The 22,155-nt window shown below is 47.2% G+C and overlaps 1 protein-coding gene across 1 annotated transcript in view; it reads left to right on the forward strand.

Annotated features, from left to right (window-relative positions):
- Positions 1-22,155, forward strand: part of LOC310773160 (1-phosphatidylinositol 4,5-bisphosphate phosphodiesterase gamma-2-like) — a gene marked incomplete at its 3' end in the record, with an annotated part of 88,753 nt that overhangs the window by 51,082 nt on the left and 15,516 nt on the right. The window lies entirely within an intron of this gene.

Here is a 22,155-nt window from a genome sequence, read left to right on the forward strand (position 1 = left end):
TAAATTGTTAAAACGCCAAGGAGATCGCTGCATGAAGCCACCCGAGAGAGAGAGGTCAACCGAAACAGCTGCGTGATCAGAAATGACAATAGGGCCATATGAGCATTGTTGAACCGAGGGGAGGAGTCTATGGTCCAACAAGAAAAAATCAATTCGTGAGAAAGATTTATGGACAGGGGAAAAGAAAGAGTACTGTCTAACATTGGCGTTCAACAATCGCCATGGGTCTGAGACAGCATATTGATCCATAAATGTATGAATGACCTTGGCAGATTTGGAGAGAGCTGGGGTATTAGTGGAGGAACGATCCAGACAAGGGTTGAGACAACAATTGAAATCGCCGCCCAAAATTAACTGGTGTGTTCCAAGATCTGGTATAGAAAACAAAAGCTTCTTGTAGAAATCCTCATTGTCCCAATTTGGACCATAGACATTCACCAAGGTGAGACAGTTATTGTTAATCTTGCCCGATACTATAATAAAATTGCCAAGGGGGTCGGCTATGACCTTAGAGACGGAGAGTGGCACTGACTTGTGCACCAGAATTGCAGCCCCCCGTGATTTGCTTGTAAATGTTGAATGATATAACTGGCCCACCCAGCCCTTTCTAATTGTAAGATGGTCTTCCAGTTTGAGGTGGGTCTCCTGAAGGAATGCAATTCTAGTGCCCAAATCCTTGAGATATGAGAGGACCTTATTACGCTTTAAAGGTGAATTTAACCCCTTAACATTCCAGCTGGTAACCCTCAGAGAACCGCTAGGTGCTAGGTTGTTAGCCATAAAGTGGATTGAGGGACAAACCGAGTGAAAATAACAAATATGAATTTAGAGGAGGGATGAGCTGACCAACACATACGCTGCAGACATGAAAATTATTGACCTTAAATGCAATAGTGAAAACAAAATGGGGGGGAAATACACATGACGACATATAGAAATAAAAAGAAACAACAAGAAAAAGTACATACTTACAAAAACCCAGATTTACCAAAAGAAAAGTACCCATAACTACGGTAACAACAAACCTTGCCCACCCAACCAGAGCCACCTCACTAAACGAGGTGGCAGCAGTAACCCAAAGCCTAACACTTCCCTAGGCAAACCCAACATGTCTAACCAGACACCGAAATCGAGTGACTATATAAAATATAATGCAAACAGTAAACAAAATATTCAACATTTGTGAATCCTTTCCAACCTAACACAAAACTAAAATATATTAAGTCATAGAAGACATACTATGACAACAGTCAGAGCCACAGCCAGTATGAGATGTAGTAACGCAATCCCACCACACGATGGGGTAGGTGACCCATTCATAGCCAGCTGAGAGCAAACACTGCATTAACAATTCTAACCACCAGTGGCACTTGAGCTCTCTGTAACAATGAAAATAGCCACCGCCACAATACACTTTGAAACCGTACCCATTAGCCATATATGAGCCCCGCGTAGTTATCAACCACATTGGCATGACGTGAGTCCCTATCGTTGCATCTGCGCTGTTTCTAGGCCGAGCGCCTGGCACAGCTCAAATCAGTGGGCGTGGACCAGCGCACTTGATATCGTCGTGCTGGCGCTAGACGCAGCCTCAACCATTACAACCACGCCTTTTAAGCGTAAAATTATGCACCGTCATGCTCATTGGATAACTGCAATAAACGAATCGCACGCTTGCCTTTTTAGCTCCAATTCCAGTGATCCCGCAAAACCAGACGAAAGCCAAACGCTCTGCCCCCCCCCCCCTCCCTTCATCCAGTCTGTCTGTCTGCATTATAGGCTATTATTCCATATTATTATGCTTCTCAAACCAATCTAACTGCAGTTTCAATACTGCAAGCATGTAAATACGCTACAAGATCAAAGTGAAAATAATGTTCTAAACGCATCAGCTAGAAAAATATAGCCTATTAGATTGGTGAAAGTTTGTCCAGAAAGATATCATTTTCTCTCGCCTGCTGCAGGAAGGATGATGCACATAAATATAGCCTACATTATGTAAAGTCATTGCATAAATGTGTTTTTATTGTAAAACTAAATGTGGAGTAGGGCCAAGTTATTGGAGCGGACATCACAGTATAGCAGATGACAGTAGAAGCTTCCGAAGCGCGTTCCGCTGTCACTTATCTAAATCATGTTAAATCGACAAGGGATATTTATAGCCCCAGTAGGACATATATGTTTCAAATAGGGTGGTGTTTTCATTTCAATGTTTTATTTGGTCCAATATTGAAATGTTCTACAATTGGAGGTTGTCTTACCATTACACATTATTTAGATCCTCCCTTAATATAGGTTTTCGGCTCATTTGGTTGCTATTTAGTAGCGAAATGGAGAAACACAATGCATCTTGGGACATTCACATTGCAGTGAAGTTACAGCTTATTTTTTCTATGGGACTCTGAGCGAGGGAGTCAGAGACAGTCGGTATTGTGCCTATCAGACTGAGGAGAGAGGGAGAGAGGTGACACAGAGAAGGGTGAAAGAGGAGAGAGCCAGAGGGGAGGGAGAGAGCCAGAGGGGAGCGCTCCGCGCAACTGCCCCACTGAATAGGCCTGCTTTTCAAAGGCGCAAGGCGCTAAATTAACGCCAGGTCGGAAGATAGCAATACGCCGGTATTTAGCGCCGACACGCCCACTTTGGCCCATTCTGGGACTGCGCCACGCCCATTCGGCCTAAAGCGCATTTGGCAGCCTAAAGCCATATTGATATCGTCCCAAAACAGGCGCAAGGCACGTTTTTTTGCGTTTAAGGCCCGTTTTAGCGCCGAAGGCTTGTGGGAGAATAGGGCCCATAATGTAAGCTCCCAAAAACAACCTGGACTATAACCATAGCATTTAAATAGCGTAACACACGGCCTGCATGGGTAATGAAGCAGTCAGCCAATAATGATTGCTATTCAGGTGCTCATGCATTACCATTATATCCAGCCATTTATGATCCCGTATTTTTCCAATGAAACACATTGAAGGCAATATGAGATGCAGAGGCTCCTGATGAGAAAATTAAAAATAAATAAAATTGAAATAAAAGCACAGATTATGTCCGACGGATACGCATTCCCTCCTAGTCTGTGAGCCGTCACCATGTGTGGCCAAAATATCCAGGTGTCGCCATAACGTTAAGTCGGGAGGGGGGGTGGGGGGGTGTAACGTCATCAAACGTCTATCAGCGGCCGTACTTCAGCCCTTCAGGAACCCCACACAGTTTCCAACCAAGATTGGCATAACGTAATGTGAACTCAGAAAACGACCTGGGCTATACCATAACATAAAAATAACATGGCACACGGTCTGTAGCCTATGGATATCAAAGCAATCAAGCAAGTAGTGAGAGCATATCAGATGTTCGTACATTACCATGTGTCCAGACAATCCCGTATATTTCCATTGACACGCGTTATAAGCTAAATAAAATGAAGGGGCTCCTGGAGAGGAAAATAAAATAAAAGCACATATTCTGTCAGCCAAATGCGCAGTCAATAAGATCGTGAGCTGTCACTTTAGTGGCCGAAAAATCCACCATAACGTTACAACGGGGGGGGGGGGGGGGGGGGGTCGACGTTCACGTTAACGCTATATCCAAATATTAATCCTCTTCCCGGACGGGTCCAGAGACCAGGCGTTTAGCAAATGCAGCAGCCTTCGCAGGATCCTCAAAGTAGTGCTCTTTCCCATCGGGCAGTGAGACTCTCAGACGGGCGGGGAAGAGAAGACCATACCTGACACCTGTAACAAGCCGGAGAGACTGCTTGGCTCCCCAAAACTCTGCACGCTTCTTCGCGACCGTCGAGGCCAGGTCTGGAAATATAGAAATCTTGTTCCCACCACGAAACTTGAGTGAGCCAGCAGCAGCCCGTGATTTGCGAAGGATGAGCTCCTTGGTCTGGAAGGGGGTCCACCCGCTATGCCGACCACCCGCTATGCCGACCACCCGCAATGCCGACCTTAGGTTTAGGCGTGGGGGTGGGAGAGGTTAGGTTTTGGGTTAGGGTCTGGGGGAGGTTAGGTTTAGGCATGGCATGGGGGGAGGTTAGGTTTGGCGTGGGGGCTGGGAGAGGTTAGGTTTTGGGTTAGGGTCTGGGGGAGGTTAGGTTTAGGCATGGGGGGAGGTTAGGTTTGGCGTGGGGGCTGGGAGAGGTTAGCTCCACCGACACGCTGCATGCCGCCTCACTCAGCTGGTTCTGCTTGTGGGCTATCGGCATTGCGACCTGTCGGCACTGCGGCCTGTCGGCACATAGACGCGGCACCGTCTGGAAGTAGTGGACACGGATCACAAGGGGCCGAGGTGGGTCCCCAGCCTTGGGCTTGGCCTTCAGAGACCTATGAGCGCGGTCCAAAACCGGTTTATCCTCGAGCTGTAGCAACTCTTTCAGGAAGTCAGCCATGAATTCGGTGGGCTGCGGACCCTCGACTCCCTCCGGGACCCCCAACACACGGATGTTGTTTCGCCTCTGCCGGCCCTCCAGGTCATCGCATTTATTCTGCAGGACAGTGACATCGGATCTCAGTTTGTCAAACTTGGCGAGTAAATCGTTGGCGGTGTTGTCGCAGAAAGCAGCAGATTTTTCCACATCCACCAGCCTAGCCTCGTGTGCTGTACAAGTAGCCTGCAGATTGTTGAATGACGTCTGGGCTCCCTCACGGACCAGGGCAATTTCGGTTCTGAGGCTGTCGACGACACTGTCCATCTTGTCACAAATATCAGTTTTCATTTGAGCTATTGCTTCGGTAAAGGCACTCAAAGTTAGTTGGTTGGAGCCCGTGGCGCCGCCATGCTGTTCGGCGTCATTCATTTCCTGGCCATCTTTGCCGATCTGCGAGCGTAGTTGCCGTCCAGGCTTGTCTAGACTCATTTTCAACTAAAGCCAACTAAGTTTACTGGTGATAAACGATTAAATGTTCGTTTTACAAGGTTGGAAGATGAAAAATAACTGGGGTTTTACTGTAATCAATGGTAAATTAAGTCACAAATCGCGGAGCTACTCAGACACGCAGCCTGTCCTCACCATCACCAACCCGGAAGTCCTATCATGTTTCATGTTTTATGGTTTATGTTATGCCTTGTGTACTGAATGTCCTGTTATATTGTGAAAATGGAAAAAGAATAAACAAAATTTTCCAAAAAAAAGTTTGTTTATAGACAGTTTCAACTCAACAACATAAACATTCTAAATTCTCCTAGGTTAATCCAAAAAGGTTCATAGTGTCTATACTGTAGCGATCTAGGGTTTTACATGTAATGTGGTGTTTCCGTGTTTAGCTAGGAACTGATGTGTGGGGGTTGTTCCTGGGGGGAAGTGTGTGTAAGTGGCCATCCTGTCTCGTGGCTTGAGTCAGTCTGTATCTGGAAGAGAGCTGGCTGGACGTGTGTAGAGCTAGCAGCGAAGCTACCGCTAGGAGCTGTGTGTGAAGCCAAGAATAAAAGCCTGTACCAACGATAAGTCTCCTGGTTCCTTGGACGAATACCTGATTCGTTACATTGGTGTCTAGAAGTGGGATCGGTATCGCCTCTGCGTCGGCCGAGAGGGGAGAGAGTGAGGAGGAACGACGGAGAAAGTTGGAATCGACAGCTTTTGGGCTCGAGCGAAAAATAGAATGATTAAGAGGGAGATGGAAGAGGCTGTAGCCTCGGAGTTCGCGAGGACGAATGCTGCGGTGGAGGGCTCGCTAGAGGACTACATGTGGATGGAGGAGGGCCGTGGGCGGAGGGAGAACGAAGCCGAACCGGGCCCCGCTAACAGACAGAGACCCGTGCGCGGAGCAGCGGAAGCCGGGGAAGATCCTGTGCAGCTGGCGCCAGTGAGGAGCGGCGGGCGGGTGCCCATCAAGACGCAGAAGTACGACGGTAAACAGAGTTGGGAGGCGTTTCAGGCCCAATTCGAACTGATAGCGGAGAGTGAGGGCTGGACAAAGCAAGAGAAAGGAACAAAGCTAGCTACGTGCCTGGTGGATGATGCGCGGGCATGCTTGCTACTGCTAAGCCCAGGGGAAAGAGGTGACTATGGAGCACTGGTGGGGGCCCTGCAGAGGAGATTCGGCCAGTGTGAGCTGCCGAGTATACAACACGCCGAACTGTGTAACAGGCGCCGACAGCCTGGCGAGCCACTGCGTGTTTTGGCTAATGACATTGAGACTCTATCAAGGAGGGCATATACGGACATGTAGCCAGAGACGCAGAGTGAACTTGCCAGGGATCAGTTTGTTCGAGCTTTGACCCCGTGTTGGCTGCGCAAGCAGACCCAGCTGGCACGCCCAGGGACGCTGCAGGAGGCGCTGGAGATGGCATCAGAGAGAGAGATCGTGGGGGGCGGCGGCCAAGGAGGACGGCACGATGGAGGCCGTCCCCGTGGCGAGAATGGCAGTGGAGAGCCCGCCACGGGAGGAGCCAGCGTGGAAGAGTGCGTTGGTGGAGCAAAGCAGCATGGTGCGGGAGCTATCTGAGTCGGTGCGCCAGTTAGGAGAACAACTGCTCCGAAGCGCGACCCTGCAGCCCACACCACGAGACAATACCTGGCCCAGGGGGCCCGGGGCCATGCGCTGTTGGACCTGTGGACGCCCCGGAGATCGGGCCAGAGAGTGCCGCAGAGGAGCGTGGAACCAGGGAAACGGCGTGGGGCCCGTCTAAGAGGGGCGAGACGGTCCCCCTACGTCATATTCCCTATGGCCACGTCACCGTTGGAGGGGGCCCAGCGGTACAGACGGGGAGGTGAGGCTCCGCCTTCCCTCGAAGCAGACGACATCGCCAGCGCTGTCAGCATGCGGAATGGGCCGCACACGATGAACGGCTGCCATGTTCCGGTCCTCCTGCAAGGGAAGCCCTGTGTCGCCCTGGTGGACACGGGGTGTACGGCAACGCTGGTGAACTCCAACATGATGCCAGAGGGAGCGCTTCTGGAGTGGCCAGCGGCGCAGCAGCTGAGGACAGTATCCGGTGAGTTGATGCCGTTGAAGGGAAAGGGATCAGTGATGATAACTGTGGGGGAGCGGACAGTGAACTTTCCAGTGTGGGTAGTGAAGATGGCGGGGCCCTGTATCTTGGGGGAAGATTATTTGACGCTAAACCAATGCACAGTAGACTTGGGGAAGAGGACACTTGCGTTCGCGGGGGGCCCAGTGGTCCAGATGGTCCACCCTCCCGCCACTCCGGGAGAACAACCAAATGTCAATAGCATCACCGTCTACCGCGTCACGATTGCGCACGGGCTCCACCCAGAGCCGCAAGAGAGACTGTGTTGGACATGCAAGGAACCTGGGCACCGAGCGAGGTGGTGTCGCAGCGGTCCCGGGGAACAGACCAGGTACGCGGAGCAACGGTACTGGGGAAGGCTGGGAGCCTGCTGGTTATGCGGAGCGATTGGACACCTAGCCAGGGAGTGTCGAGGGGCTGTCGGGGACCGGAGGACAGCGGGAGAGGAGAGACGTGCAGGCGGCGGGCAGGTGAGACTCTGTTGGACTTGCCGTTCGCCGGAGCACTTAGTCAGAAACTGCACTGCACCCCCCATGGTTGCTGTGCGGAGAGCCGAGGGGGAGATAGATGCCGGTTGTGTTCCCCCTGCTGTCCTGAAAACGCTGCCCCCTGGGGGAGGGGGGCGGGAGGACGACCGAGTGCAGGAGGTGGAGGAAGATGAGGAGGACTGTCCAGATGTGGACCTGGAGGACGACGACATGACCATCATGGATGTCGTCGTGGGTGAGTGGAAACGCAGGCAGGCGGAGGACGCGGGGATCGGTCCGGTGCTCGCGTGGGTGGCGGCCGGACGCCGGCCCCCTGTGGAGGAGACTTACCTGTGTTCCGGTGCCACGAAGGGACTGTGGAACATGTTTACCGACCTGCGTCTGGATGAAGATGGGCTGTTAGAGAGAACAGGGCACGGGAAAACGGGGAGGCAGACGGTTGTGCCCAGATACCTGCGGGGATTGGTTTTGCGGTGGGCACACAGGGGCCGCAGCGGTAAGGGGCATGATGGGCCTGAGAAGATGCTCCGCAATGTTCGTGCACTTTTCTACTGGGCCGGTGATAACTGTAGGGCACAGAGGGGGGGCCGAGGAGAGTCACCCTATGGAGGACTAACCCCACTGGGGGTTGAGCGGGACTAGAGTGCTTCAGGTGGAACAGAAGCTTTAAAAAGGGGGGATGGAAATGGTGGTTTAAATGAATGGGAAAGAAAAAAGGAATAATGAAAATGTGGGGGTTATTAAGTTAAGTTATCCTTTATTTATCCCCTTGGGGGGAAATTCATCCTCTGCATTTGACCCATCCTCTACTAGGAACCTTCCTAGAACTAGGAGCAGTGGGCAGCCACTGTGCAGCGCCCGGGGACCAACTCCAGTTCTTTTGCCAGTACCTTGGTCAGGGGCACTGACAGGAGTATTAACCCTAACATACATGTCTTTCTTTGATGGTGGGAGGGAACCGGAGCACCCGGAGAAAACCCACACGGACACGGGGAGAACATACAAACTCCACACAGAAAGGACCTGGGACGGAATGTTGAATTGAGATATGGGGCTTGTGTTGAATTGAAATTGAAAATGAGTGTAAAGAGAAAAGAGGGAAAACGTAAACGGGTTATTGTTAAATTGAAAATGTAAATGATGTGAAGTAACTAAATGGTGGTGGTTGAAAGAAATAATGTAAATGTTGGGGGTTACTGTTAAGTTGAAATGTGTTGAATTTAAATGTTGGTGAAAAAAGAGAAATAATGAAAACTAGACATTATGGAGTGCCTAATGTAAACTAGACGTTATGGAGTGCCTAATGTAAACCAGACATTATGGATTGCCTAATGTAATCTATACATTATGGAGTGCCTAATGCAAACTAGACATTATTTGAATGGAATTTGATGTGGTGACGGAAAAAAAGATGTTGGGAAAAAAATTGTTGTTGTGTTTTGGTACAGGGGGGATATGTGTGGGTTGTGGGTGTCAACGTGGGCGTTGACTAATGTTGGGTGAGGAGTATGTAGCGATCTAGGGTTTTACATGTAATGTGGTTTTTCCGTGTTTAGCTAGGAACTGATGTGTGGGGGTTGTTCCTGGGGGGGAGTGTGTGTAAGTGGCCATCCTGTCTCGTGGCTTGAGTCAGTCTGTATCTGGAAGAGAGCTGGCTGGACGTGTGTAGAGCTAGCAGCGAAGCTACCGCTAGGAGCTGTGTGTGAAGCCAACAATAAAAGCCTGTACCCACGATAAGTCTCCTGGTTCCTTGGACGAATACCTGATTCGTTACAATAGCCTACTTTACTTAGATCGCTAGGTTTTCTTCTATATCAGACACGGGTTTTTGTTCCTACCTGACATGTTTCGACGGCAATACTTCCGTCTTCATCAGAGGTGTCACTAGATGGTGTGTGACGTGTCTTAAACAGCTGATGTTGTTTACAGAGGTGACCACGCCCCCCGCTGTCATTTCGCCGTTTGAGAACGCTGCTCCAGGTGGTGGAAAGCATGTAAGTGTTGCACACTTGAATAATGGAGCCTGAGGCCAGATCCAGGTGCATATATTTTAATTAAGATTTGTCTGAAAAGACATGGAATATAATGTTTTAACGATCACAACATTGCTACGTGCGTTCATCTCACGCAGCTTTCTTCTTCTAACGAAAGTCTTACAGCTATATACATTTGTATCATCAGAAAACGACTTTTACTGTAGGCTATTCTAATGAAAGCAGACAAGAAATAACATTACTAAACAAACTAAGCACCATCTTTTATATTAATCATCTCTAACATTAGCGAAACCATACCGGATCAAAACAACAAGCTATGACTGTAATGCCAAATTACCTGTGTGCTAGCAAACAGTAGCTAAACATGCTAAGCTATTTTCCGTGCATACTAAGCTAACAAACAATTAACTAACGTTACACAACCTTCACAGACTGACGAATTCACATAAAGTTACAAACAGCATTTGACAACATGGCCCATTACCATAGCTCACCTGAAAAGACATGGAATATAATGTTTTAACGATCACAACATTGCTACGTGCGTTCATCTCACGCAGCTTTCTTCTTCTAACGAAAGTCTTACAGCGCGAGCGCATGTGAAACACTTCCCTGCGTAGCTACTGCCGCCTACTGGTTAAACCTGGTAATATTCCCCCAAAAGCACTGAGATCACAGGCAGTCTATTCAGTCTACTAATACTGTTTGAATAACCAAAGAAATATGAAAAGAAACACCAAAAAATGTACCATGGGGGGTCTCCATTAATTCTGAACAATCCTAAGACTGTACCATAATAACCATGGCCCAACACCCTCCCCCACTTAAAAAAAATAAAATGTCTTCTCCACATTTTATCCCATTATCTACAACAATTGACATTGGCTACTTTTGGTGTCCTCCTGAATCATGAAATGGTTTTAATTATTACTAAAGGCATTTACTCCGTCCAGTAGAAACTTCCTTCTTACTCCTTCACATTTAAATTAAACGCATTCAACGACCAAGCAGAAGTTATTAGTGTTTAACTGTGACGAAATACCATTTTATCTGTGAATTAAACCATTTGTCTTTTTTGTTTCAGGATACTTAAACATTTTCACCTCATTAAGATGAACTCACTATTGTAACCAGACTCAATAACCGGCCAACACTATACTCTAGTCTGTTACCACTTTTGTTTAGCTCTTAGACACCACGAATCACATGTCAACAATGCTTCCACATTAATCTTTACCAGCATTTTTCCCAAGACTGTTTAAAAGCCTATTAACTCCTCTTTAGTTATTTTCCCCATTGCAATCCCTCCGTGTATCAATGTCTCTGTGTGTTATTTTAGTCTCTTTTCCGTTTTTCTGGTTCTAATATATTGTCTCCATGGCTGAATGTGTCCAAGGCCTCCACAGCCTCTGAGAGCAATGGGATGGTTTCTTTACCTCCATACTGCCCATTCCAGTCTCTCTGACAGAAGGTTGTCCCAGTGCATCATATGTCAGCATCCTGGCTCTCCGTCGCTCTCTCTGAGGGTGGACATTCAGTGGCTGAGGTGGTGGCTCCTGTTCTGATTCAGAGTCTCTGTCCCTCTCCTGTTCCTCTCCATCAGACGGTTGTTCCTCTTGTTGATCATCTATTATCTGAGGCTCCGGCTCCTCTTCTTCTCCTGTGTCAGACAATGCTGCCTCACCGTGTGCCAACTGATTTTCCTCCGCTTCATCCACTTCAGGCTCACAGGTCTCAGGCTCAGGTGCAGCAGATCTCCTGCCACGGTCATTGTGATGTGGAAGCCTCCACACTAGTTCACATCCGTCCTCTCCCTCACTGTCTGTATCCTGGTCTGGTGGCTGTTGCTGACTTTCCACTCTTTTACGTCTGGTGTCTTTTTTTCCACTGGTGTGATCTTTTGTCTCAGGTTTATTCACTGGCAAGCTGTCACACGGAAGCAGGAGGTTTCTATGCACGACTTTGCTCTTGCCTCCTCTCTCTGGCTTGATCTCATAAACGGGGATATCGGGGCTTTTTCGACTCACCACTACGTACACTTGATCTTCCCAGTGTGAGCGAAGTTTGCCTGGCCCTCCTCTTTCTGACAGATTGCGAAGCAAAACTCTGTTGCCAGGGTGAAGTTCAGCTCCATAGGTCTTTTTATCATAGTATTCCTTTCCTCTTGAGGCCTCTTTGTGTGCTGTCTTTGATGCAATGTCATATGCCTCTTGCATCCGTGCCTGCCAGTGGGCCACATACTCTCCATAGCTTTCCTGTTGCTCTTTTTCTGGCAGATTGAACAGGAGGTCTATGGGAAGTCGTGGTGTGCGTCCGAACAGCAAATAATATGGAGAAAACCCGGTGGCTTCGCTCCGAGTGCAATTGTAGGCATGCACTACTTTTGCCAGCGAGTTTTTCCAGTCAGCCTTTTCAGTGTCGGTCAGTGATCGCAACATTGATAAAAGAGTCCTGTTGAATCGCTCGACTTGCCCGTTGCCTTGTGGATGATACGGTGTTGTGTGGGATCCACGCACACCACAGACTTTCTCCAGCTGGGCAAACATTTTATTCTCAAATTCTCTTCCCATGTCGTGATGGATTTTTGCTGGAAAGCCGAATTTGAGGGCAAAGTCATTGAAGATCTTTTCCACTACTGTCTTTGCGGATTTGTTTGTAGTTGCATACGCCTGTGCGAAGCGTGTGAAATGATCCATCACCACAAGTATATATTCATATCCGTGCTTGCATGTTTCAAGGTGTAAAAAGTCTATTGACACAAGCTCAAATGGATAAGTGGTGGTGATGGTGGTCAGAGGGGCTCTGGTGATCTTGTTCGGCCGTTTCCTCTTCAAGCACTCGCAGACATGCATCACAAAGTGCTCCACATCACTTTGCATTCGGGGCCAGTAGAACCTATCCCTTATCAACCCCAGAGTCCTTTCTGCCCCCAAATGTCCCATTTCTTTGTGTAACTCTGTAAAGACTGTTTCATGGTGCTCTTTTGGAAGGAGGAGTTGTTCTCTACTCCCTGCTCTCCTGTGAAGGACTCCATCATCGTCCACATACAGTCTGTTCCATTGTCTCAGTAAGACTCTGACATCAGGTGATTCTGCTTTCAGGGCCTGTCCTGTGGGCAGATGGTTGCTGGCCTTGTACTGCAGGACACGTCCGATGACAGGGTCTTGCTCCTGACTCTGTCTGATTTCAGCTGGCGAGAGTGGCTTACTGGTGAGCAGTGACGTGGTGTCTCTCACTAGGTTGATGGCATCCAAGCTGACTGTAGAGACCAAAGGAAGAGGGCTCCTCTTCTGCCACATTACACTGTCCACAGAAGCAGAAATGACATCCTGCTTTACCTCCTCTGTGCACTGGGCCATGAATTGGTTGATGTCCAGCGGCATTCGAGAGAGGCCATCAGCATCTGCATTTTGTTTTCCCGGCCGATATTTAATTGTAAAGTTGAAATCGGCCAATTCACCCACCCACCGGTGCCCTGTGGCATTCAATTTAGCTGTTGTGAGGACGTATGTTAAAGGATTATTATCAGTATATACCACAAAATGTGGGGCATAGTAGAGGTAATCCCGAAAGCGCTCACAAATGGCCCATTTTAATGCCAGGAACTCTAATTTTCCCGAATGCATATGATAATTTTTCTCTGGAGGTGTTAATGTCCTAGAACCATATGCAATCACCTTCATTTTGCCTGCTCGTCTCTGATATAACACTGCCCCCAGGCCCTCTTGTGAGGCGTCACAATGTAATACGAAGGGGTCTGAGAAATCAGGGTAGCCTAGGATGGGTGGCTCTGTTAAACAGTCAATCAGTGTGTTTAATGTGTCTTGGTGGCTTTGGGTCCAGCTAATGGGTGTGCTAGGTGGTAGTCTACCCCTCTGTTTTACACTGACCTTTCTCCCTTTTTTCGTTGGCACAGGAGGTGGAGCTCTGTCTGCGGGTAAGGCCAACAGCTGGTACAGGGTCTTTGCCATTTTGGAGAAATTGGGAACGTAGCCTCTGTAATAGGAGAGAAATCCCATAATACTGCTCAGTTCTCCCACCGTAGATGGTGTTCTGTTCTTTAGTGCTTGGACTGGAGCGATCTCAGCAGGGTCCATTGTATATCCTTCCTCAGAGACCATCCGCCCCAGGAAGCGTACTTCCCGCTTGAAGACCTCACATTTCTTCGCATTGAGCTTGACACCGTGTTTTTGATATCTCTGCAGGACTGCTCTGATGTGGTTCAGATGGCTGTCAAAAGTAGGAGAGTGAACAAGGTTATCATCTAAGTATGGTTGACAGATCTCATCCCGAAGACCCACCAGGCAGTCTTCCATACTTCTTTGGAACTCTGCTGGTGCTGCGCTAAGTCCAAAAGGTATGCGGTTCCATTGATACAGACCCCAGGGTGTTATAAAGGCTGTCAGGGGCCGACTCTCAGGATCCAGAAATCCCTGGTGATATGCTTTCCCCTGGTCCAGTACTGAAAACCAGGAGCTACCACGCAGAGAGTCCAGCATATCTTGGATCCTGGGAATCGGGTGGCGGTCTGGAACAGACTTCCTGTTGAGCTCTCTATAATCACAGCAAAGTCTTAGCTCCCCCGATTTTTTCCTGACACAGACGATGGGTGAGGAGTAAGGTGATCTTGACTGTGAAATCCATCCACGATCCAGCAAATCCTGGAGATATTCCTTCACTTCCTGGTGTAGAGGCTTTGGCACTGATGTGTAAGTCTTTCGTACAGGTGTGGTGTCCTGCAGTGCGATATGCATATTTAAAGAAGGAATACATCCAACATCCATGTCATCGTAAGAAAACGCATTGCATTCTTCTCTTAACAGCTGTCTCGCAATCTGCTGCTGATCTTCATTGAGGTGATCTAACTTAACTGGGGGGTCCCACTCAGCTGGCCTCTGACTCTGCTGTGGGGTAGTGGTTACCTCAGTTAGTTGAATGTCAGTTTGTGAGTGGCTTAGCTTGGGTTCGGCTGGTGTCTCGCTATTTACTGAGGAGTCCCCTGTAATAGGATACACTGCTTTTATTTCCTGCAAATGGCCTAGAATGGTGCGAGGGGTCAGTGTGACATCATGCTTGTTGGTGTTAGCTATTGGGACTGGTATGTACACTGACCTCCCTTCACTGACACTGACCAGACCATCTTGGATGATCACACCTTCAGGCAGCTGTGGTAACTCATCAGGGACAAATAACAGACTCTGTCCTGCAAACTGGACCCCAATGTGTGCACGAGCATAGATTGTGGTGATCTGCTCAGCAGCCAGGTGTATTCCCCTCTTTCCTGCCTGCACTGTCCCCACATTATGACTTGTATCTGGAGCCTGCAGTAACTTGAGAACTGACTTTGCTGTTTTCACCGACACTGAGAAGACTCTGCTGACTCTCTGGATGGTTTGTGTTTTTGACTGCCGCTTGTCCCACTTACTTACTACTTCCTCAATCACGTTGAATCCAATAATGGGCTGTTCAGCCACACCGGGGTCACTAGACACCAGCATGGGGACCAACAATGTCTTTTCTGGGTGTGTGTCACTGTCTAAGTAAAACTCTATCTCTACCCAGCCATCAAATGGGATTTCAGTTTGATTTGCTGCCAATGCTACTAATGGCTCTGGCCCTAAAAGCTCAGCAAGTGGTCTGACTGTGCTGTGTGGCAGATGTTGTTTCCTCCATTCATCATTGATGAGGCTCGCCTGTGCCCCTGTGTCCCACAGAGCCTCGACTGCTACGCGGTCTAGGTGACACTGGACCAGGCATCTTCTCCCAATAAGGCTGATGAGCTTGGACTGATGCTGTGAAGGGACATAGCCAGTAGGTTGCTTGCAGTCTGCCTGTGGAGTGGCAGGTCGACTGTCTCCATTGTCAGTTGATGTGCGTTGTGATGGTGGTGGGGCATGGTTGAAAAATGCAGAGTTCACCTGGGACCTAGAGGACGGGTGGGCTACTGTGGGTCCCGGTTCAGCAGCCCCTGCTCGTTTCCCTGCATTAAGCTCCTCCGCCTGCAGCCACGGGAAAGATGGCCCTCCTGCCCACAGCGATAGCAGTGTCTACACGACTCTCCGGCCTGCGCCTCTCTGCATGCCTGGCATCCTCTAGTCCATCTCGCAGCGGTGGACAGCCCTGTGTTTGTATTGGGATGTGACTTTGTTGCTCCTAAGGCCTCACTGAACATTTTCTTCACTTCCAGAACATCAGCTCTAAGACCCTCGATTAGTTTTGTAGTTTCTGGGTCAGGCCCTTTATATTGTCCTGTTTTCTTTTTTGCATTTGTTTCTGTTTCACTGTTGGGAGAGAGCTGACTGTTGTTGGAAGTCATTTCTGTGTGTATCTCATTCACTTTTGGTGGTCTTACTGTCATATTCTTTTTCAGTTTGTTTTGTCGCTCGAGCTCAAGACTAGCAGCCTCATTCATTTTTTCTATTAAGACTTCATCTGTGACCCTTGGGTTGCTTAGGTGGGGTTTAAGCTGGAACTTCACTGCCTCACTGAGCAGTCCAGTTTCAAGTGAGCGCAGGAATTTACGCTGGATTAAATCTGAGCTGAACTGTTCTCCTTCTTCCTCATCGCCAGACTTCCAGAGTAGTTTCTCCCTAAGTTCGATCGCTCTGAAGAGGAAGTTCTGAGCTGATTCTTTAGAGTCTTGGGAAATGTTCATGAGCCTATGCAGCAGGTCAGATGATGAGTCAACTTTATAGTGCCCTCTCAGTATCGTTTTTAATATGGAAAGTGTGAGGCCTCTCTTGATTTCCAATAGATCACGCAGGGGGAGGCCCGGGCTCACTGCTCTAACAACAGCCTCAATGATTTCAGTCTCTTTGTAACCCTTCTTTAGTCCAGACTCAATTTGGTTGGTGAGGCTGGTGTAAGAGAGTTTCTCCTTCTGTCCAGCTTCCCCTATCTGACCACAGATTCTGAACTCTTTTCTCAGTGTCACCTCTGATGCTGCAGGTTGCATAGGAACAGTGACCTCCCGTTCTCTCACTACTGCTGTGTTGTGAAATCGATCTCCCAAAGCCTCAATCTTCTCCTCAAGCGCATGACGCGCCTCTGCCTGTGCTCTTTGAAGCTGAGCATACTCCTCTTTCAATGTCTCTATTTCACTGGGCTCTGATCGTACTGTTTCTGTTTTTTCAATGTCATGTTCTTGGAGTGATTGTATTAGCAACTGGACGTCACTCAGACACTGCTGGAACACTTCGGTTTCCTCATCCTTTCCAATCTGATCCAAAGTTTCCTCTACCAGCCTGATTTGGGACCGACGATGCTGTCGTTGGAACCCCTCTGTTGGTTCACTGCACTTTAGATGCTGACACAGCTTGATGAGTTCAGGCTTCCCAAGTGTCCACAGCGCAGCGCTGACTTCGTCCTGGAGTTGCTCCATGCTCATCTCTCACTCAATCACGTCTGTCTGTTCTGGTTCGTCTCTTGGAATGGGACTGGGTCTCTCTGCCGTCTTAACAGCCCCTCCTTGGCTGGCTCGCCAAAATATGTTGCACACTTGAATAATGGAGCCTGAGGCCAGATCCAGGTGCATATATTTTAATTAAGATTTGTCTGAAAAGACATGGAATATAATGTTTTAACGATCACAACATTGCTACGTGCGTTCATCTCACGCAGCTTTCTTCTTCTAACGAAAGTCTTACAGCTATATACATTTGTATCATCAGAAAACGACTTTTACTGTAGGCTATTCTAATGAAAGCAGACAAGAAATAACATTACTAAACAAACTAAGCACCATCTTTTATATTAATCATCTCTAACATTAGCGAAACCATACCGGATCAAAACAACAAGCTATGACTGTAATGCCAAATTACCTGTGTGCTAGCAAACAGTAGCTAAACATGCTAAGCTATTTTCCGTGCATACTAAGCTAACAAACAATTAACTAACGTTACACAACCTTCACAGACTGACGAATTCACATAAAGTTACAAACAGCATTTGACAACATGGCCCATTACCATAGCTCACCTGAAAAGACATGGAATATAATGTTTTAACGATCACAACATTGCTACGTGCGTTCATCTCACGCAGCTTTCTTCTTCTAACGAAAGTCTTACAGCGCGAGCGCATGTGAAACACTTCCCTGCGTAGCTACTGCCGCCTACTGGTTAAACCTGGTAATATTCCCCCAAAAGCACTGAGATCACAGGCAGTCTATTCAGTCTACTAATACTGTTTGAATAACCAAAGAAATATGAAAAGAAACACCAAAAAATGTACCATGGGGGGTCTCCATTAATTCTGAACAATCCTAAGACTGTACCATAATAACCATGGCCCAACATAAGCCCCCTCGTCCCGGTTCATCGTCGTTTGCGCCCGCTTCCTGATCTCCACCGCCTCCATAATCCACGCTGATGTTTGTTGTCCTGGGTGCGGATGACTTTGGCCTTATTCCAGTCCATAATGTGGTTCTCCCTTTTGCAGTGATCTGTGATTGCCGATTTGAGATTTTCTTGTAGTGCCTGTTCCTTTTTAGCCCGTGTCTGTCTTTTTGTTGTCTCCTTCTCACATTCCTTTTGGTGCTCTTTTTTGCGGGTGATGAATGACCGTCCTGTTTCTCCTATGTACGATTTATTGCATGATTGACATGGTATCTCATAGATGACGTTGCATTTATTGTTTGGGTCGATTTTGTCTTTTGGGCGGTGCACTAGCAATTGTCTGAGTTTTATGTGTGGTTTGACTGGTGTGCTGATGTGACGTTTTCTCATGGCTCTCTGTATGCGTTCAGCGATGCCTCTGATGTATGGTAGTGTGACCGCCCCTATGTTTTCTGTTTTATTGTCCGGTTTCTTTTTTCCTGTACGGGTGTGTTGTCTTTGTTTGACTTGCTGTGAGAAGGAGACAACAAAAAGACAGACACGGGCTATAAAGGAACAGGCACTACAAGAAAATCTCAAATCGGCAATCACAGATCACTGCAAAAGGGAGAACCACATTATGGACTGGGATAAGGCCAAAGTCATCCGCACCCAGGACAATAAACACCAGCGCTGGATTATGGAGGCGGTGGAGATCAGGAAGCGGGCGCAAACGACGATGAACCGGGACGAGGGGGCTTACATGCTTTCCACCACCTGGAGCAGCGTTCTCAAACGGCAAAATGACAGCGGGGGGCGTGGTCGTCCTGTCAAATCTGACAGGATGATCACACCTCTGTAAACAACATCAGCTGTTTAAGACACGTCACACACCATCTAGTGACACCTCTGATGAAGACGGAAGTATTGCCGTCGAAACATGTCAGGTAGGAACAAAAACCTGTGTCTGATATAGAAGAAAACCTAACGATTCTCCTAGGTTACTTCCTGTTGCAGTGTTTGCTAGTCCAACTGACAGGATATAAGCTAGGTTCCAAACTGTTCCCTAACAACACAATTCCATGAAAACATCTAGGCTACATTATAAACAGTTTTTTTTCTTTCTTTACAGTAAATGTATAAAAGGTTACCATCCAACAACAGCAAAGCCAATATTTCAGGGGGCCTACATTTCTGGTGGGTCTTATGACAAACTATTTTCATTTGAGCAGGCTGAAAAAGCTTTAGTAGAGTTTTTCCACTGATATGAGGTATTGCCGGTATTCGGGTTCCACTCTATTAGTGTTGCTATTTACCACTACAATTTTATAATGCCTCCGCCGGTGATAGCCAGGCCGGAGGCATTATGGATTCGGTTTGTCCGTCCGTCTGTCCGTCCAATGTTCGTTAACGCGATATCTGAGGAACGCCTTTACGGAATTTCATCAAATTTACCTCAAACCTCGACTTGCACTCATGGATGAACTGATTAGATTTTGGTGGTCAACGGTCAAAGTTCAAGGTCACTGTGGCCTCACGAACGCCATTTCCGAGTTCGTTAACGCGATATCTCAGGAATGCCTTGACGGAATTTCTTCCAATTTGCCTCAAACATCCAGTTGGACTCAAGGATGAACTGATTACATTTTGGTGGTCAAAGTTCAAGGTCACCGTGACCTCACGACCGCTCCTTTCATGCTCGTTAACGCAGTCTCAGGAACACCTTGACAGAATTTCATCAAATTTGCCTCAAACATCCAGTTGGACTCAAGGATGAACTGATTACATTTTGGTGGTTAAAGGTCAAAGTTCAAGGTCACTGTGACCTCATGAACCCAATTTCCAGGCTCTTTAATGCAATATCTCAGGAACGCCTCGACGGCATTTATTCCAAATTGGCCCAAACGTCGTCTTGCACTCAAGGATGAACTGATTAGATTTTGGTGGTCAAAGGTCAAAGGTCAAGGTCACTGTGACCTCACGAATGCCATTTTCAAGCTCGTTAATGCGATATCTCAGGAACGCCTGGACGGAATGTCTTCCAATTTGCCTCAAACGTCCTCTTGGACTCAAGGATGAACTGATTGCATTTTGGTGGTCAAAGGCCAAGGTCACTGTGACCCCACAAATGGCATTTTCAAGCTCGGTAACGCCATATCTCAGTAACACCTTGACGAAATTTCCTCACATTTGTCTCAAACGTCAAAGTCTCGACAGACATGGATGTCGACTGCTCACTTGTTGGTGGAGGCATATATCCGCGGTGTGTGTGGTCATTCTAGTTCTTCTTAGGGTGAAAAAGGAGCCTACTTGAAACATTTATCATCATGGGACACTAAAATTCTCTATTTAAGGGATTGCTCACAATCCAAGTAATAATATGTAAATTTTAAATCACACTAGCTTTTATTTAGACAATCTGTAGTTAATGTATTCATATACATTTTCATTTAAGTTACACAGTTACTGTAGATACATACACAGACAGACAGACAGACAGACAGACAGACAGACAGACAGACAGACAGACAGACAGACACAATATTCATTCAGATAACCTGTAGCCTACATTGTCAGTTCCATTCTCTCCCACTGTGCTATGTACAGGGCCAGAATAACAGATAGGTTGAGTCTACAGAGAGCTGCCTTCAAAATGTACGTCAAAACAGATGTAATCTGATATGTGCCCTATACAGTAAGTATCATTGATTGTTAGTTCATGGCATGTAAACCTGTGTATCCATTTGTGAATATACAAGAGTGCATCTCTTGGCTAAGATATCTATGTTAATACATCATTCAAGACAACTTAACTCAAGGGGTTTTCTTCAAGTGGTTCACTGTTTACCTTTTGGCTGTTAAATTCCATTCTGCATCACCGAGTTTACGGACATGCCTATTCAAACTCTACAATTGGCTGCTAGTACAGTATCTGACAATATGGTCGCGTTTCAACGCCCTCCCTTGGTACATCTTAAAGTAATTGTTTTTAAAGGTGCTGTAAGTGATTTTTTTTAATTATTAAAATAAGTGTTAAATAGCTGTACATTCCAACAGCCATCACTGATAAAGATTGTTTGCTCAGTAATGTGAGTTTCCCATTCCCGCTCTGCAGTAAACAGAAAATAAATGTGTGGAATCCTCTCTCGGAATGAGAGTGGAATGAGATCCCAGAAAATTTAGTTTATGTATACTGCAGAGCGGAGGACCCATGTTACTGGCCAAACACTCTATAGAGAGGCAAAGTGACCGCCTACTTCCTGCTTCAGCACTGTACCAGAGATTTTCATCCGCCATTTATTTTCCCATACACATTTCGTAAAATGCATATAAAAAGAGTTTTACTGGTTCAAACCAAACGGTACAGATATATTTAGAAACAGGAGAGATCGCATAACATTTCACTGGGACCAAAACGTTAATAAAAAAATGCGGGTTTAAAGAAAATATTTTTTCGATGTTGTTTTTTTAAGTTTTGGTCCGAGTGAAATGTTCTATGGTCTCTCCCGATTATAGCGTTAGTTGAACCGTTTGGTTGGACGAAGTACAACTATTTTATATGCATTTTACGAAATGTCTATGGGAAAATAAATAGCGGATGAAAATCTCTGGTACAGTGCTGAAGCAGGAAGTCACATTCCACTTTGCCTCTCTAACAGTGATGGCTGTCAGAAGGTAGAGCTATTTAACACTTTATTTTTTATTTTATTTTTATTTTATTTTAAAGGAGAATTTCGGTTTTTTTTAACCTGGACCCATCTCCTGGCAATAATTATGATTTGGCCACTCACCCAGCGATCTCCGCGGCGTTTCTGGCCGTCCTAGCGTTGTTTTGAGATCAATGGCGTCCAAGTCAGTTGTAAAATGGAGCTGATTTGGGGCCAAGTGTGAGCCTGTCTTTCCTGCATCTAAATAGCAATTTTTATTCCCGTTTTCGCCAAATATCGTCATAATCTGATCCTTCAAGAACCACCAGAGTGATATTTCGCCAAAGGCTGTTTCCTGGAGTCGCACAGGGATCAAATTACCTCAAACGTGATCTCGGTCACCAAGTCTCGTGAAGTCCCGCGATACTTTCCTGCCGACTGGCCAAGTACAGGTAGGACGCTTTGCGGTGGTGGTTTTAGCGTAACCTATGTGGGGTTTGGCGTAACCTATGTGGGATTCAAAATAACGAAGGTTATGCCAAACCCCACATAGGTTACGCTAAAACCACCACCGCAAAGCGTCCTACCTGTACTTGGCCAGTCGGCAGGAAAGTATCGCGGGACTTCACAAGACTTGGTGACCGAGACCACGTTTGAGGTAATTTGATCCCTGTGCGACTCCAGGAAACACCCTTTGGCGAAATATCACTCTGGTGGTTCTTGAGGGATCAGATTA

Source organism: Poromitra crassiceps (assembly GCF_964638095.1).
Source record: "Poromitra crassiceps genome assembly, chromosome: 3".
NCBI lineage: Eukaryota > Metazoa > Chordata > Actinopteri > Beryciformes > Melamphaidae > Poromitra > Poromitra crassiceps.